At 40.5% G+C, this 15,892-nt stretch overlaps 1 long non-coding RNA gene across 1 annotated transcript; it reads left to right on the top strand.

Moving 5' to 3' along the window:
* The first annotated feature begins 325 nt into the window (after positions 1-325).
* On the top strand, positions 326-1,528 carry LOC120441370. The gene is made up of 3 exons (XR_005614025.1): positions 326-545; positions 791-885; positions 1,140-1,528. It is a non-coding gene; the product is annotated as an uncharacterized LOC120441370 (long non-coding RNA).
* Positions 1,529-15,892: the final 14,364 nt, after the last annotated feature.

Below are 15,892 nucleotides of genomic sequence, written 5' to 3'. Positions count from 1 at the left end.
AGCCGCTGACGCGATTCTGAATATGTGCGCCACTTCAGCGGTGTGTTCCTCTCGCATCGCTGCCTGGCAGACGATGGTTCAGAGGGCAACCTGGCTCCGCCTCTTCCCTCCAACATTATACAATCTCACAGGGAAATAGTGCAAGCAATTCATAACATAAAATTTAGAAGCTTAACATAAAGTATTATCTTCCACTAAGGCTTTAGTCTGCATACTGAACAACTCCACTTATATGGATTTATGTCTGGATGAGTAAATTAATCTTTTGCATGTTAGAAAATAAGGTCCAGGTTGCAAAAAATGGTAGTTTCACTTTAATTTTTTTTGATTGAATCAGAATTTTGGCCTTCAGATTTTTTGGCCTTGGTTTTTTGTCCTCTCCCATCCAGGTCAGTGCAGAGTTTCATAGGATCACGACCCTGAACCTTGAACCAAAGTTCATGTCATCATTGGACTTGTATTCATCCAAACTCCTGTCCTTGTTTCAAGCCAAGAAAGGTGCTGCTGGACAACGCCACAGGGCACAGTTAAACCTTCTGCTTCAGGTAAGGAAGATTGCATTTTCTAACCACAAAAACGTTCCAACACAGCATTGAAGAGGCCCTTCCACTAAAAACGGCTTTTCTGAGGTTTCTGTTCAATATTTTAGCTCCACAGGTGTTCTTACCTTGATGGTGGGTGTGAAAACAGGTCAACAACAGAAAAAAAAATAGTTATGTTTAAGCTAGAAATGGTAAGTCATGTTTTAAATGTACAAATTTTGCCTCAGTTGAGACTTCCTGTTTTACAGAGTGGAAATTCCATCGAGAAAAACGAGAAGTCATCATCAGATGTCTCATTGACCATCTGGGAGAGGATCCAAGTGCCTTAATCAAAACCTTTGAGGTTGGTGCAATAAATCTGTTTTAGGAATATTAGTAGTTTATTTTAGCTTGTGAGATCATAGAAAAGTTTTAAGATACTGTTCTAAAGAAGAAAAAAAAAACACTTCAAAGCATACAAAAGAATAGCATTTGCTCAAAGATTTTTGGAGCACAGTGTCCACATATTATGAGTACCGGTGATCTCATACAAATGAAACTTTTTGTTTCAATGTTTGGAAATATGTGAGCTTAAAACAGTTGTTTCTCTTTTTAAAGGACGGTGCTGATGCTGTCTTTGTTGAAGAGGCTTTGGCTGAGGAGGTGATGAAGATTTACCTGCTGTAGAATCAAGACAGGTCAGGCGAACCTACTGATGTGTGGGTATTGTTATTGAAGGCGTTACTGTTCTGGGCAAACTTGGGAATCTGAGCAAAGCCTGTTGCTATCTTTTGGGACTGTGCTATGCTCTGGATCTGAAACACCCCAAGAATCTCAAATGCACATTTGAAGCATTTCAAAAAGTGTTCATGGAGCTTGATCCAGGAAACCTTTCTGTCAAGGTTCAAAGACTGAAAAATGACCTCTGTTCATTGTAGACAAAATTTCACAGGGCTGTTCTTAAAGTGTTAGACTTGTTAAGTGACATGTAATGCTCATCAAAAGGTTCAGTTTGGCATTACATTGTGTTGACATTCCTGTTCATAAATAATGTTTGTACCATAAACTGTGTTTTTGTATTAACTTTCCAGATTCACATTAAGGTGTAAATGGAGAGTATCTTCTGTATGGTTTTTTTTTTTTTTTTTTTTTTCTTAGCGCAATCCTTTTTGAAACCTTTTTATTTAAATTATGGATGTTTTTTGGTCACTCTTTAGTTATAATCTGCCCAATTTTTTGGAATCAAAATAAGATGTTCAAAAACTATGTCACAGTGCAAATGTTTTTTTCTTTTCAGGATTTATATTTTTTGGGATCTTAATTTTATTTTGTCATTTGACCTTTTCTGAAAAGGTAAAGCACTGCGTTCACTTGAGCCACTTTTATTCTTTGTATGGCAGGTACATTTTTCTTGTTGTTAGCATCAATATGCCAGTTTTACAGAGTTTTATCAAGCATGCCAATTTGCATGCAATTTTATTATATAAGGCTGTTGTGACTGAAATTTTATCCAAGTTTTATCCACTGAATGTAGAACAGATTTCAGCTCACTGTGTTCAGAGAAGGAATCTGCTAAATGTGTGATTCACAAAAAGCTGGTTAAAATAAATCATTGTGAACAATGTTGAACTGACGTGGTTCTTTTTTTCCTGTGTGTGTGTGTGTGTGTGTGTGTGTGTGTGTGTGTGTATGTATGTATGTATATGTATGTATATATATGTATGTATATGTATATGTGTATATATGTATATGTGTATATATAAACACTTAATTGTAATTAACGTTTTTGCTTAAGTTAACTTTAAAATATTAAGTAAATTGAACCATTATTTAAAAACAAATAATTGTAATGGTGTAGGTTATATGTGCCAAGCATTTCAGCATTTCCTAATTAATATTTTATGTAGTTTGAACTTTTGGTTACTGTTGTTTTAACTTACATTTTCAATTGTATTTACTCAATTTTGTATGTTACTGTAACATCTTTAATTGTTCATAACAACTTATTCCATTTTAGTTGGATTTACTCAATTAATAAGGTGTATTTAAGAGATGTGATTGTTTTTGTATTTACTCATTATTTTTGAGTGTAAAAGTGTTGCACCAAAATATTTAAGTAATTATCAGTTTTAGTTCTTAGAGTGAATAAACCAATAAATTTAACACATTATTGGTTCCTAGCAAAGACTGAGAAATGCTCTTTTGTTGGTGCACAAGGGTTGTGATGTCGGGACACATTGTTTTGACAATTTGGATTGTCATTTGAGAATTTAGCCAAAGCAGCTGAGAAACTGTGAGGAAAAGCCCGTGGGAAGCAGGATAAGATGCAAACACAACACAGACTTCTTGTCAAGTTATTAATGGCTCCCATGCCAGCAAAAAGTTGCCAATTTAAACACTGGCATTTCAATATGGAGCTTTACTCCTGGCCATCTGGTGGTTTCAAATCCAAATATGCACTTTCCTCCTAGCTCTCTTTTGTTATCCAGCAACTCTTGAGGGAAAACGTGTGTCTCTTTAGCAGAGATGGGCGCGTTACTGTAATCCGATTACTTTTTTCAAGTAATGAGTAATGTAAGGGATTACCATTGGAAAAACGGTAATTACATTACCGTTACTTTCCCGTAGGAACGCTGCGTTACTGCGTTACTAAAACCGTGAGTTTTTTGCGAGAATGTCTCATGACAGTGACGTAAGCAAGTGCCACGTTCGTGACAACAGCTGTCTGCAGATCAACAATGGATAATATATCGAGTGCGGGAGAGAGTATGAGCATGCAGCGTTTAAAGCGTGGAAGTACTGACCTTACTTTGAGTTTGATTCCATAAAAAGTGACAAAAACATTAGTGTCCGTTGTGCGTGGGAAGAAAACTTCTTTTTACAGCAAACCCCCCCTAAACTTCCAAGCAAGCACCGAGCTACGACTGTAATGGGAAATTCACAGAGAAACTCGCGGAGTCTTCAACTTACCGCTGCGGCACACCTGCACCAGGGTAAACCTCCGCCTACCCCAGTCCTGCTTTACAGGTGAAAATAGAGCAACTAGTCTTTGACTTTATTTATTTTCTGCTGTGTCTTACTTCCATCTATTTGAAAGAGTGAGTGTAAACACACAAAAAAATATTTTATTTTATGTGCTGGAATGTGCAGAAAATAGGTTTAAATGTTAAACAAATTTCTTCCAGTCAGAGAATGTTGCAAATAATTTAATTTTTGCTTGATGAATAAAGTTAAAAGATTAAAACTAATAAAACAAGTTTTAAGAAGAGACTTTTCCATTTGATTACATTTTGTATGATGGATTATGCAGAAAAAGTAGAATTGGGCTGAAAGATCTATCGCTTTATCACCTATTCAGGTTGTAAATTGTGTTTTTAAAAAGTAACTAAGTAATTAATTACTTTTGAAAATAAGTAATCAGTAAAGTAACGGGATTACTTTTTTGGGGAAGTAATCAGTAATTAGTAACTGATTACTTTTTTCAAGTAACTTGACCAACACTGCTCTTTAGAAGGTGAATGCCCTTCTGCATTTAGCAGGTAGTAAGTGACTTTGTCTGCTTGACCTTTGTGATGACTATACAGTGGGATTTTCTCTGACTCCTACTACAATTTGACAAATCGAGTTACAGTTTTTCCGTTAATTACCTCCACCAAGGAGGTTATGTTTTTAATAGTGTTTGTGTGTGTGCGTGTCATTTTCTCTGTCTGTAAATGCAGTGGTTCAAACATTTTTGAATCAATTCTGATAAAACTTTGTCGGGCTGTAGAGTGATGTCGTGATAACAATCCATATAACTTATAACTATGAAAACTATGTAATGTTTTGCCAACATATCGAATGTACCATATAGGTCTTTAAAATATGTTACATTTGTCATCTGACCTTTCCTTGGAGCCAGAGATGGAACAATACTAGAAGAGCATTTGGGAGAAGGACGCAAACCATAACAGCAATGCTCAGTGGCTAGTGGATCTAAGAGCAGACCACAGCAACCTCCCTGAACATGGTCCAGTAGTGATCACAGTGGCAGATATCCAGGAAAGGGTCTCCAGTATAAAGAGTTGGACCAGGCCACGGCATGGTTCACGCCTACTGGCTAAAGAAGCTGACTGTACTCCAGAGCATCTGGCTGCACAAGTGAACCAACTGCAAGTCAATGTGAGACACCCAGAATGGCTAACCAAAGGCCAGACAGTTCTGATCCCCAAGGACCCCCAGAAGGGACCGGTCTCATCCAAGTACAGACCAATAACCTACCTCAGTACTACATGGAAGCTCCTGTCAGGCATCATAGTGGCTAAGATGAACAGGCACATGGCTCAATACATGAGTGGGCCACAGAAAGGAATTGGCAAGAATAGCAGAGGCGCAAAACACCAGTTGCTGGTAGACAGAGCAGTCACCCAAGACTGCAAGACTAGGGTGACCAACCTCTGCACTGCCTGGATTGATTACAAGAAGCCCTATGACTCAATGCCCCACACCTGGTTCCTGGAATACGTAGACCTATATAAGATTTTTTTTTTTTTTCCTCCTCCTCTCCTCTCCCTTAGCTTCCCTGCTTAGCCTCTTGTGTCCTTGTCTAGTCTTGTGTTTTTTGTATTACTTTTCTCTGGAACACTCTCTCACAGTCTGTTCTCTAAAACCTAAAAGAGGAATTATGGATTTGATCAACTGGTCTCTGAATGCGATTGACACCCCTTCAACGAGAAGTCTGGGCTCGGGTGAGCCTGACTGCTGAATATATCTACCTATTCGGAACCATGATAAGAGGGTTCTTGCTGATCGGAGCTGGCTTGGCCCTGGCTTATCGAAGAATTAAGGAAGCGGAACCAGCTGTTCAAACCCCCACAAGGCTGCCCGCTGGGATTGAAACGATGGGACGAGGCGTGAGTTTCTCGAAATGGGTCATTGAGTGCAGCACGGATGAGATCTTGGAGAACCGCACGGCTGCCGTGAATACTCAGAACAAGACCTCTGAGTACAAACTGATTACATCTGGAGGGGCTCGCTCGGAATAACACCTCTGGGCGCAAATTGATCACATCTTGGGAAGCGCACCGCGGTCGTGAGTTCTCAGAATCGGCTCTTTGACCACAAGAATGACAACATCACGGAACGTAAGTTTGGATAACATCATAGAAAGCTCACGGCTCTCCAACGGGAGATTGAGAGACCAGTGTTGGACTGTTAGAACAGCTTTGAAATTCTTATGAGTTGTTCGCACTATAGTAAAAACCATCATCATTTCATGCGGAGATCCCTTCGGTGCCAGCTGCGGTCTCAAGGCTGGAGCTGTACAACAACACCCTGATTACGGACTGTGTTTAGACTGTTCTTCCCATTCTATGCAAGGCCACCTGGGTTGGCTGGAAGACTGTTTACTTAGCCTGGCAGGGCGAAGGACACTGTCTCAGCTGAACTCTGGACACACACGCACATGCAGATGTACACTCATCCCCCCTCCCCCTCCAAACGCCATCGACGCTTATTCCCTTCCGATGCTGACGGTGGATCATGGAGACCAGCGCACAGGCTGCAGGCCCGGATGTACTGTCTACATTGGCTGTCTCTCACCCTTTACCCACGCCTGTTGCTTGTCATGTGTTTCTTTGGTGTATTAAGAGTTTTTTTCATGTGCTATGTGCAGAGGTGTTTTTTTCTGTTCTCAAACTGATCTCCCTGTTGGAGCTCAGTCTGGGGGGAGTTATTTTTTTCTCCTTATCTTTCCTCATGTTGTGCTTTTCCATGTTATACCCCTCTGACCTGTCTTCCCCATGTGATGTTTGTGTAATGTATGTATGGTCGGATGGGTAAGACGGCGCTGGCAGCCTTAACCCAATTTCCCTCCGGATGAATAAAGTATAATCAATCAATCAATCAAGATCTGACTCTGACTCTAAGAGCCTTCATCAGGAACTCAATGGGGATGTGGCATACAACACTAGAGGCCAACTTCAAGTCCATAGCACAAGTCACCATCAAATGCAAGCTCTAACGAGATGCTCTGTCCCCACTGCTGTTCTGCATAGGCCTGAACCCACTCAGCGAGATCACTGACAAGACTGGCTATGGATATCGACTACGGAACAGAGCAGTTGTCAGCCACCTCCACTAGATGGATGACATCAAGCTATATGCCAAGAGTGAACGAGATATCGATTCACTGATCCACGCCACCAGGATATACAGCAATGACACCGGAATGTCATTTGGACTGGAGAAGTGTAGTCGGATGATAACAAAGAGAGGGAAGGTAGTCAGAACTGAGGGGATTGAACTACCAGAAGGCAACATTGCAGACACAGAGGACAGCTACAAGTACCTGAGGATCCCACAGGCAAACGGGAACCATGCAGAGGCCGCTAGGAAAGCTGCAACCACCTGCAGGTACCTGCAGAGGGTGAGGCAAGTCCTGAGGAGTCAGCTGAACGGTAAGAACAAGATCTGGGCTATCAACACCTGTGCCCTGCCCGTGATCAGGTACCCGGCTGGGATAATAAGCTGGCCAATGGAGGAGATAGAAGCCACTGACATCAAGACCAGAAAGCTCCTGACCATGCATGGACCAGCACCCTGAGGCTGTATGCTAAGCGGAAGGAAGAAGGCCAGGGACTAGTGAGCATCAGCACCACAGTCCAGGATGAGACAACGAACATCCATGAATACATCAGGAAGATGGCGCCAACTGACCGCGTCCTAAGTGAATACCTCAGGGAGCAGAACCCCAAGAAAGAGGAGGAAGAAGGGGAACCAGCATCAAAGGATAGACGCCTGCACGGTATGTACCACCAGCAGATAGAGGAAGTGGCTGACATCCAGAAATCCTACCAGTGGCTGGAGAAAGATGGACTGAAAGACAGCACAGAGGCACTAATCATGGCAGCACAGAAACAAGCTCTGAGCACAAGATCCATAGAGTCTGGGGTCTATCACACCAGTCAAGACCCCAGGTGCAGGCTGTGTAAAGATGCCTCTGAGACAATACAGCACACAACAGCAGGATGCATGATGCTAGCAGGAATGGCATACATGGAACGCCATAACCAAGTGTCCGGCTTAGTATACAGAAAATTCTGTGCCGAGTATGGCCTGGAAGTCCCAAGGTCAAAATGGGAGACGCCCCCTAGGGTGGTGGAGAATGGACGAGCTAAGATCCTGTGGGACTTCAGGATACAGACGGACAAAATGGTGGTGGCTAACCATAGTAGTGGTAGACAAGCAGAGCCAGATGTCAGCCACTTTCGTAGCCGTAGTGATAGATGGAGTTAATTAAAACAATGTTTCTTACTGCCATAGTTTGTAATTACACCACTGAGGCATAAAGGGGATGATATATGATATTCTAAGCATCATGTTACTTTGAAACTCTGACCTCTTCTTCATGGTATGGTCAAACTTTCGTAAAATCTATTTTATCCATAACACTATGTATAAAATTGTTCTGCTTTTGTTTGTATTGGCAGCAAAAAATACTGATATATTGGGATTCTACATATCATGCTACTGCTTGCATCCAAATATCATTTCACATTTGACCTCTGACCTTACTTTTACATTTCATGTACGTTTCATGTCATGCTACCCTTATCTAATTTTTACTGCACTAAAAACAAATAACATTTGAGTTTAAATGACACTGCTTAGTAGGGATGTAAGAAAATATCGATACATTGAAATATCGCGATATTTCATGCAATGATACTGAATCGATATTCAAAATCAGTGTTATCGATTTTTTTAATTTGAAAAATTACATGCATTTACTGTTTATTTCTTTTGCATGTTGCAAGTCAAACTCTGGCCACTTGTTTGCAGTTTTTACCGTCTTTACTATGACGGAAAAACGAGGTCTCGCGATAACTGTAGAAGCATCTAGTTTGCCAAAACCAATGAAGTAGAACAGTGGATGTGTGGTCAATTGTCCTAGCTAACTGATGACTGAAGAGGAGAGGATACAGCTGGCCCCAGCAGCTTTCAAAGCTGATGTGTGGACTTATTTGGGATTTAGGACAAAAGAAAGCAGTAAAGACTATGACAAGAGCTATGCAGTCTGTAAAATCTGCGCCGCCAGAGTCAAATATTCCGGTAACACAACAAATTTACAAACACACGTGTTAACTTTTCAAAACTACCAGCAACTTCAACTCGTGCAACAAAAATAACACAGTCAATACTTGTTTTTATTTGCAAAGACATGCACCCTTTGAGTGTTGTGGAGAATAAAGGATTTTGTAATATGATTAAAACGCTGGAGTCCCGGTACACCGTTCCTTCCCGACAACACATCACGGACACTGCCAAAGTTGTACCAAGAAGTCAAAGCGACAGTGCTGGACTCTGCAGTTACTTTGACATGCAATGCTTGGACTTCGAGAGCCACTGAATTGTACGTAACTGTTACAGCACATCGCATAATGGACCAGTGGAACGTTCAGTCTCATGTACTACAAACTCGAGCCATGCATGACAGTCACACAGGTGAACACATTGCAGCGTTACTAACTGACGCTGTGGCTGAATGGGGATTGAACGCAAAGGACCTTGTTGTTGTTACCAATAATGCACGAAACATGGCTCTCGCAGCTAGACTTGCAGGCATGACGCACATACAATATTTTGCAAACAGTCTGAAAGCACTGAAAATACAATCCGTGGTGCGACTTCTCGGGAGGATCCGACGTGTAACAGCCTTTTTCAGGCGCAGCACCACAGCCAGCAATCAGTTGAAGCAGAAACAGTTCCTCCTTCAGCTACCAGCTCACAGATTGATCATGGACATAATTACAAGATGGAACAGCTCCTATGATATGATAGAACAATCTTTAGAACAGCAACCAGCCACCTGTGCAGCTCTGCTTTCTGCAGAAGTTAGGAAGAGTGAAAAAGAAATTTTCACATTAAGTGAGTCTGACATCACATAGACAGAAGTAGTTGTCAGGGCACTCAAGCCTATGAAGGACGCCACCCTGGTGCTGTCAGAGGAGAGCATGCCAACCCTGTCCATCATTGCTCCTCTTCATGCCAAGCTTGTATTAGGTGCACAAGAAAGTGTTGATGATACACCGACAGTAAGGGACATTAAGACTGCGATAGCAGAAGATCTGGGAAAGTGATATGTAAATGAGAGGGAGAAACTATAGATGGCATCAACTGTTGATCCTCGGTTTAAGGACCTGCCCTTCCTGTCTGAAGCAGAGACCAGTGAGACCTTTTCCAGACTGTTGGACACTGTGGTGGCCGTGATAAATAAGGAAAAAAATGTAAGTAAATAAATGAATGAATTTATTTGGAAAAATTATAACTGAAGTTATAAGCAAGTGAATAAAGTTTTAAAAAAAAGTATATTGATGACTTTTGTCATCAAATATTAGTGCAAAACAGGATGAATCTTGGATTTGAATTTTGACTTTGTGACATTAATACTATTTGAATTTAATGTTTTTCAGCAGCAAGAGAATAAGGAGACTGACAAACAGGTGGAGGAAGAGAATGCCACAGAGGAGGCTCATCACCCACATATCAAAGACAGCTTTGACTCCATCCCTCGACCACCCCTAAAGAGACAGAGGACCTCATGTGCATTGGTGGACTTGCTTGGAGCTACGTTTGCCTCTACTAGTGACAATACTGCACCAAAATCAGAACATGATGTTGCTGCAGCTGAGATCAAGAGGTATAGAGATGAGACCCCTTTGCCTCTCACAGGAAATCCTCTCAGTTGGTGGAAGGACCATGAACAGGAATACCCTCAGCTATCCAAAGCAGCAAGGAGTTTCCTATGCATTCCTGGAACAAGTGTCTCTGCAGAGAGTTTTCTCCTCTGCAGTAGACATAGTAAATGCACAGAGAAGTGTCCTGAGAGCTGACCATGTTGATCAGCTTGTATTCCTGCACAAAAATCTGGAAATTGAAAAATAACCACTGAGAAAACACTATAACATGTAAAATCTCAGATTTGAGAATGTTTGACATTTTGGTTGAGTCTCATAAGCACTTTTATTTAGATGAGTAAATTCCCTTTTTCAGGTTGTACTAAAAGTGTTCCATTGTTGGACATTGCGGAGCTGTACTTTATTTTATTAACACTTAATTTTAATAGCACTTTACATTGTTTGTTAATGTTTACTTGGATGGATTCTTCAAGCACTTTCATTTTTGATTTATATTTGTTTATGTTAAGGTCACATAAAAAGTGCTTTGTTTTGATGCTCCATAGAGCAATTTTTGGATAAGTATTTTACAATCATAGTACTTAGTAAGTAAGACCTCAGTGTTACATTGTTTACTTTTTTCATGTTAAAAAAATACTTGATATTTCAGTAAAGTAGTTTTTGTTTGTTTACTTTACATGACTTCTAACAAGGCAGATGTTAATTTCTCCATTCATTTTGAACTTAGAGAGAGAGTGTTTTTGTTTCAGATAGCTCATGTCAAGCATTTAACAGTTTGGACTGTTTACTGTGAGTTTTCCTAATTAAATTCAGTCCTACTAAATACAAATATCGTCTGGCTTTTAGTATCGCAATATATCGTATCGTCTACCCTGTATTGTGATACATATTGTATCGCCAGATTCTTGCCAATACACACCCCTACTGTTTAGAGAGTGAGCTGCCTTGGTGGAGGTTTTAAGTCTTGTGTGCTTTTTATTGTTTAGGCATCACCTATAAGCTGGATCTATAAGCTGGTTTTTGCAAAATTCTACATAAAGACTCTACGAAAATTGAAAAAAAGAAATGACAAAAAAGCACAGCATTCTCTTTCTCAATTTTACAAATGAATACATGAAGCCAGAACCACCCGTTGAAAGGAAAGCAAAAAGCATCTTTTGCTTCTCCAAAAAATCGAAGAACAAATCAGTTTGCAGTTATGCTTTGTCATCTGTAAGACATCCATAGCATGTGTGTATATACACAGGTATTCAAATGCATGTCATAAACACCAAGAATCATTCCCAACCCTCGTGATGCTGTCTTTAACTGTGCCTGAGTATAAAGCAATGAGCTGTGCTTGCAGTGTTATGAGGCAGTTATAAAATGACAGAATTCAGATGTTCAGAGAAAAAAACTGTGACAAGATTACACAATTCAAATTGGCAACAATCATTCTCATTTTCATTGCTCATTTGTTTTATGTACCAAAAACGGAACGCGTTCAGATGTAAGTGTTTGGAAGCACTTTTTTCTCATTTCTCTGCAATTCCAAAAGTTTCCTAAAAAGGAAATTCTGAAGGGAACTTTATTTATTTATTTATTTATTTATTTTAATTAAGTGCAGCTTGTAAGCTTATAACATAAACTGAGATGCTGTTGTTTGTAGAGGAGCTGGCTTTTATAACACATTTTTATTAACCAATGTAAAAATATGCTTTCAGCCCTAATTGGAAACAGTCTTAAAACAAAAAAAGACTAACAGCACAAACGTGGGAAAGTTTTTATCCTGCTTTTGTTTATAGGTTTGCTCAAAAAGGTTATACCAAGGTTGAGAACTTGATATTATCTCCTCGGGAGGACTTTCTGTTCCTCAGGATTGGGCATAATAAACACATCCACGTTGTGTCAAAAAGGGGAAGCACTTCTCCAAAAGTAAATGTCACCCGTCCCCTAAACCACCATAATCACGCTTAATAATTGATGCTTTTCCAGATAGCTGTCATAGATTTGAATGATCCTTTCACCACTCTGCTCATGTGCAGCAAAACAAAATCCACTTTTCTCGTCACAGACAAGCATTTTTTTTGTGCTACAGTGTGGAGAAAATATGCAGTCATGTTATATTGCAAGGAAATGAGTGCAGAAAGATGATGGGTAGAATGAAAAGCCTGCACCATCTGCTGTTACTGCAGATTTTTTTTCAGAAAATCACATCCATCAAATCTGTCACTGTTAGGCAGAGTTAACAGGCTTTGTAATAAGCTATTTTTCTTTTCTTTTTTTTTTTTTTGGTAGGAGTAAGAAGTTTTAAAGTCCCCTGAGCGCGATCACACCCACACACTTTGCACTCATTTTCTCTCACGCATTTGCAATAAAATGAATGAGATCTAGATCTAAAAGCTTATTAAATGCCGTGCTGGTAATTTCTATTAGTAAAGTTTGGCAAGGAACAACATTAATGTTCTGTTGTTTATGTCTTCCCCTTCAAAGTGGTGAAATTCAGAATCATTGATGTTTAATCTCCGCCTCTGTCCAATAGCGGAAAGAGGGAGGATGGAGTTCTAAAACTGGGGAATTACTTGGCATTTTATATTTCCTCTTCACTTCTCTCAAAGGCAATACATTTTCCAGTTGGTTTCTTGATGTGTGTTAACTAAAAGCTTTAACCTTCTTCATATTTTGTTCTACATGATAAAATAGACAGAGCTACGAGCACGGCTGAACTAGGAAAAGAAATTCAGCCCGGGCATTTTTGGACCAGGAGCCCCCCCCCCCCCGCATGGAAAAAAAAACCCCAAAACATACACTTCCTTCACAATAAACTCACACTAAACTGGACTGGAGTGGATGATGCCTTCATTCACCTCCTACATCGTCCCCTCTCTCACTTCTGGGAGACCACTGGGAGTGCTGTGGGAATCATGGGGCGTTTCTCAATATGCGTACTTGTGCGTACTTGCGTTCTCGTGTACTCGTGATACGTCATCAGTCGGAGACCAAGTACTGTTCCAATTGGCACGCATCAAGCCGAGAACGCGAAAAAGTCCCGGATGTGTTCTCGCTCCGGCCGTTTTATCGAGCATGCATCGGTGTGGACTTGGTACAGCTAAATATCCCAGAATGCATTTCGTCCAAAACTCAACAGCGGACTCCCGGCACATCGTTTTCAACCCCCCCCCGCTCGCGGTCTTCTCACTACTCAGGTTAAAGAAACTCCAGCAGCTGTCTATAGTATTGAGTGTCCACTAAAATAGAAATAAAAGCGTTCTAACATCTCACCTGCTTGTTTTTATTAAGGTATGTACACGTATGTACATGTACACTATTTTTATTAATAGAGGTTTCACTACTGAGGTTAAAAATGATATATAAGTCACTTAGATCACTTCTAAATGTTAATGTTTGGTTTATTTCAGTGTTTTATTTGTTCCTGAGTAAACCGGTTTGGCTGTGATTAAAGTTAAGCTTCATAACATGTTACTTACAGTTAAATTAAGAGGGGACGGCAGTAAAAACTCCGGACCTGTGACATCATCACGTACGCAGGTGTTCCAATTGTACAAATCGCGAGTCCGTGCTCGCGTTCTCGGCGGGTACGTACTCACCGAGAACGCGAGTATGTACTCGCGTACTTGAGAATTGAGAAACGGCCATGTTCTTTGATTTCTCTAGTCTTGTAGGACAAGGTGGAGAACTCAGCAGTGGACGATCACCTCACAACATGGATACTGGACTACCTCACCAACCGACCACAGTATGTGAGAACTCAGGCTGTGTGTCAGACAGGGTCGTCTGCAGTATGGGGGCCCCACAGGGAACGGTTCTGGCTCCTCTTCACCAGCTACACTGCAGACTTCTCCCACAACTAAACAGGAAGAGACTGAACAGGCTGATCCGGAGGGCCAGCTCTATTCTAGGATGCCCTCTGGACCCAGTGGAGGTGGTGAGTGGCAGGAGAATGGTGGCTAAGCTGTCATCCCTGTTGGACAACATCTCCCACCCCATGCAGGAGACTCTGACAGCACTGAGCTACCTTCAGTAGCAGGCTGCAGCACCCACGATGTGGGATGGAGAGATTTCACAGTCTTTCCTTTTATCTGCTGTCAGACTCCACAACAAAGACTTTACAGATGACCACACACGAGTAGACAAACACACACACGTCCACACATGTGCAATACCACTGTTCACCAGAAGAAAAAATGTCCACCCTCATTCAATTCTAGGGTTTAATAAAAATCATCTAGACCTTAGCAGGTTGTAAAATTATTTAAATACAGGTTCAGTTGAACAACAGTACCGGAGCTGTTACACCAGGAGTGACCAATTAAAATTCTCAATTCTTAATATTCTCGATTTCACCCATGTGAGAAACTAGGCCAATAGACTGATTATTAATTTTATGATGAACTCGTGAACTGCTAAGAGTACACTCTTAGCACACAAATCACAAACACGTAACAATATTTTTGGATTCAATCAACAATCCCCAAAACATTTGTGAACAAAATGTGCATTTTTTCATTCAAAGCCTGCCTTTACACAGCGCTACTGCTATTTTGGTTGTAGTTTGATTGCTTCCTCTTTTCGGTTCTTTTCTTGTTACTCAGGAGGTGAAATCTAGTCTGTTTTAGTCTTGAATGACTGTATTAGAGTTCGGTATAATGACTGACCTCTAAAACACCTGTTATATAAAACCATGTAAAAATACCAATTTCAGTTCTGGATTCGTTTTAGTCATTTGCATTCTCTTCTACAATCCAACATCTTTCCTGTTAGATTAAACACCTGCCAGTCATAGTCCCTTTCACTGAGTGCGATGCTGCCAGCTTCTCCTTAGTGTCAAGCTACTTTGTCATCCTGCATGCAATTTCAGATTATTGCAACTTGGCTGTGTTGTGAACATCACAGCTCTCATCTAGAACCATTAGTTCCAAATGAGACTTTATTAAAGTTTTGTCTTTATTAAAACTGGATGCTTAGCTAGAGGGTCCAAAATGCTGGAGTGTATTTTTTGTGTTGTTCTATTTACAGTTAGAGTAAAACATGCACTTACTTAACATGCATTTACCAAGTGTTTTAACATGGCGTTATCGTTCTTAGAAGAAACAGTTTTCAAATGAAATGTATTATCCTGGAAGCAAAACGGGGACACTGGGATGACCTTTTTGCTATTTATAAAAATCTCTATGAATATTTTGTTTATTTCTTATCGTCTCATCTTCCATCGTCATTGTTCAGTCATGACAGCCGATTGGTTATTGGTTTACTGTATTGGTACCTATGCACAAATAGATCTGCACTAAATTCCCACAAAGGCAGTACCAATTGCTTACAAGCTTGGTGGGTTTTATTCAGAATAAACTGATAGCATAAACAAGCAAGCATATCCTGGAACGGAACTTTCAATCAATATCAATTTAATTTAATGTCAGCCCCCAGTGGCCTTTGTGATATGACCAAATGAGAAATGGATGAGCTGTTACACCAACCAATTCAGTTCAATTAGATTTTATTTATATAGCGCCAAATCACAGTCGCTTATATTGTAAAGTAAAGACCGTACAATAATAGAGAGTCAACCCCAGCGATCACATAACCCCCTATGAGCAAGAACTTGGTGACAGTGGGAAGGAAAAACTCTTTTAATAAGAAGAAACCTCCAACAGAACCAGGCTCATGGCAGGCAGTCATCAAGTATATCGTTTCCCT

The sequence above is a fragment of the Oreochromis aureus genome, linkage group 8 (genome assembly GCF_013358895.1).
Source record: "Oreochromis aureus strain Israel breed Guangdong linkage group 8, ZZ_aureus, whole genome shotgun sequence".
Lineage (NCBI taxonomy): Eukaryota > Metazoa > Chordata > Actinopteri > Cichliformes > Cichlidae > Oreochromis > Oreochromis aureus.
The sequence above is the reverse complement of the archived record's forward strand: the minus strand, read 5'-3'. Positions and strand labels throughout refer to the sequence as shown.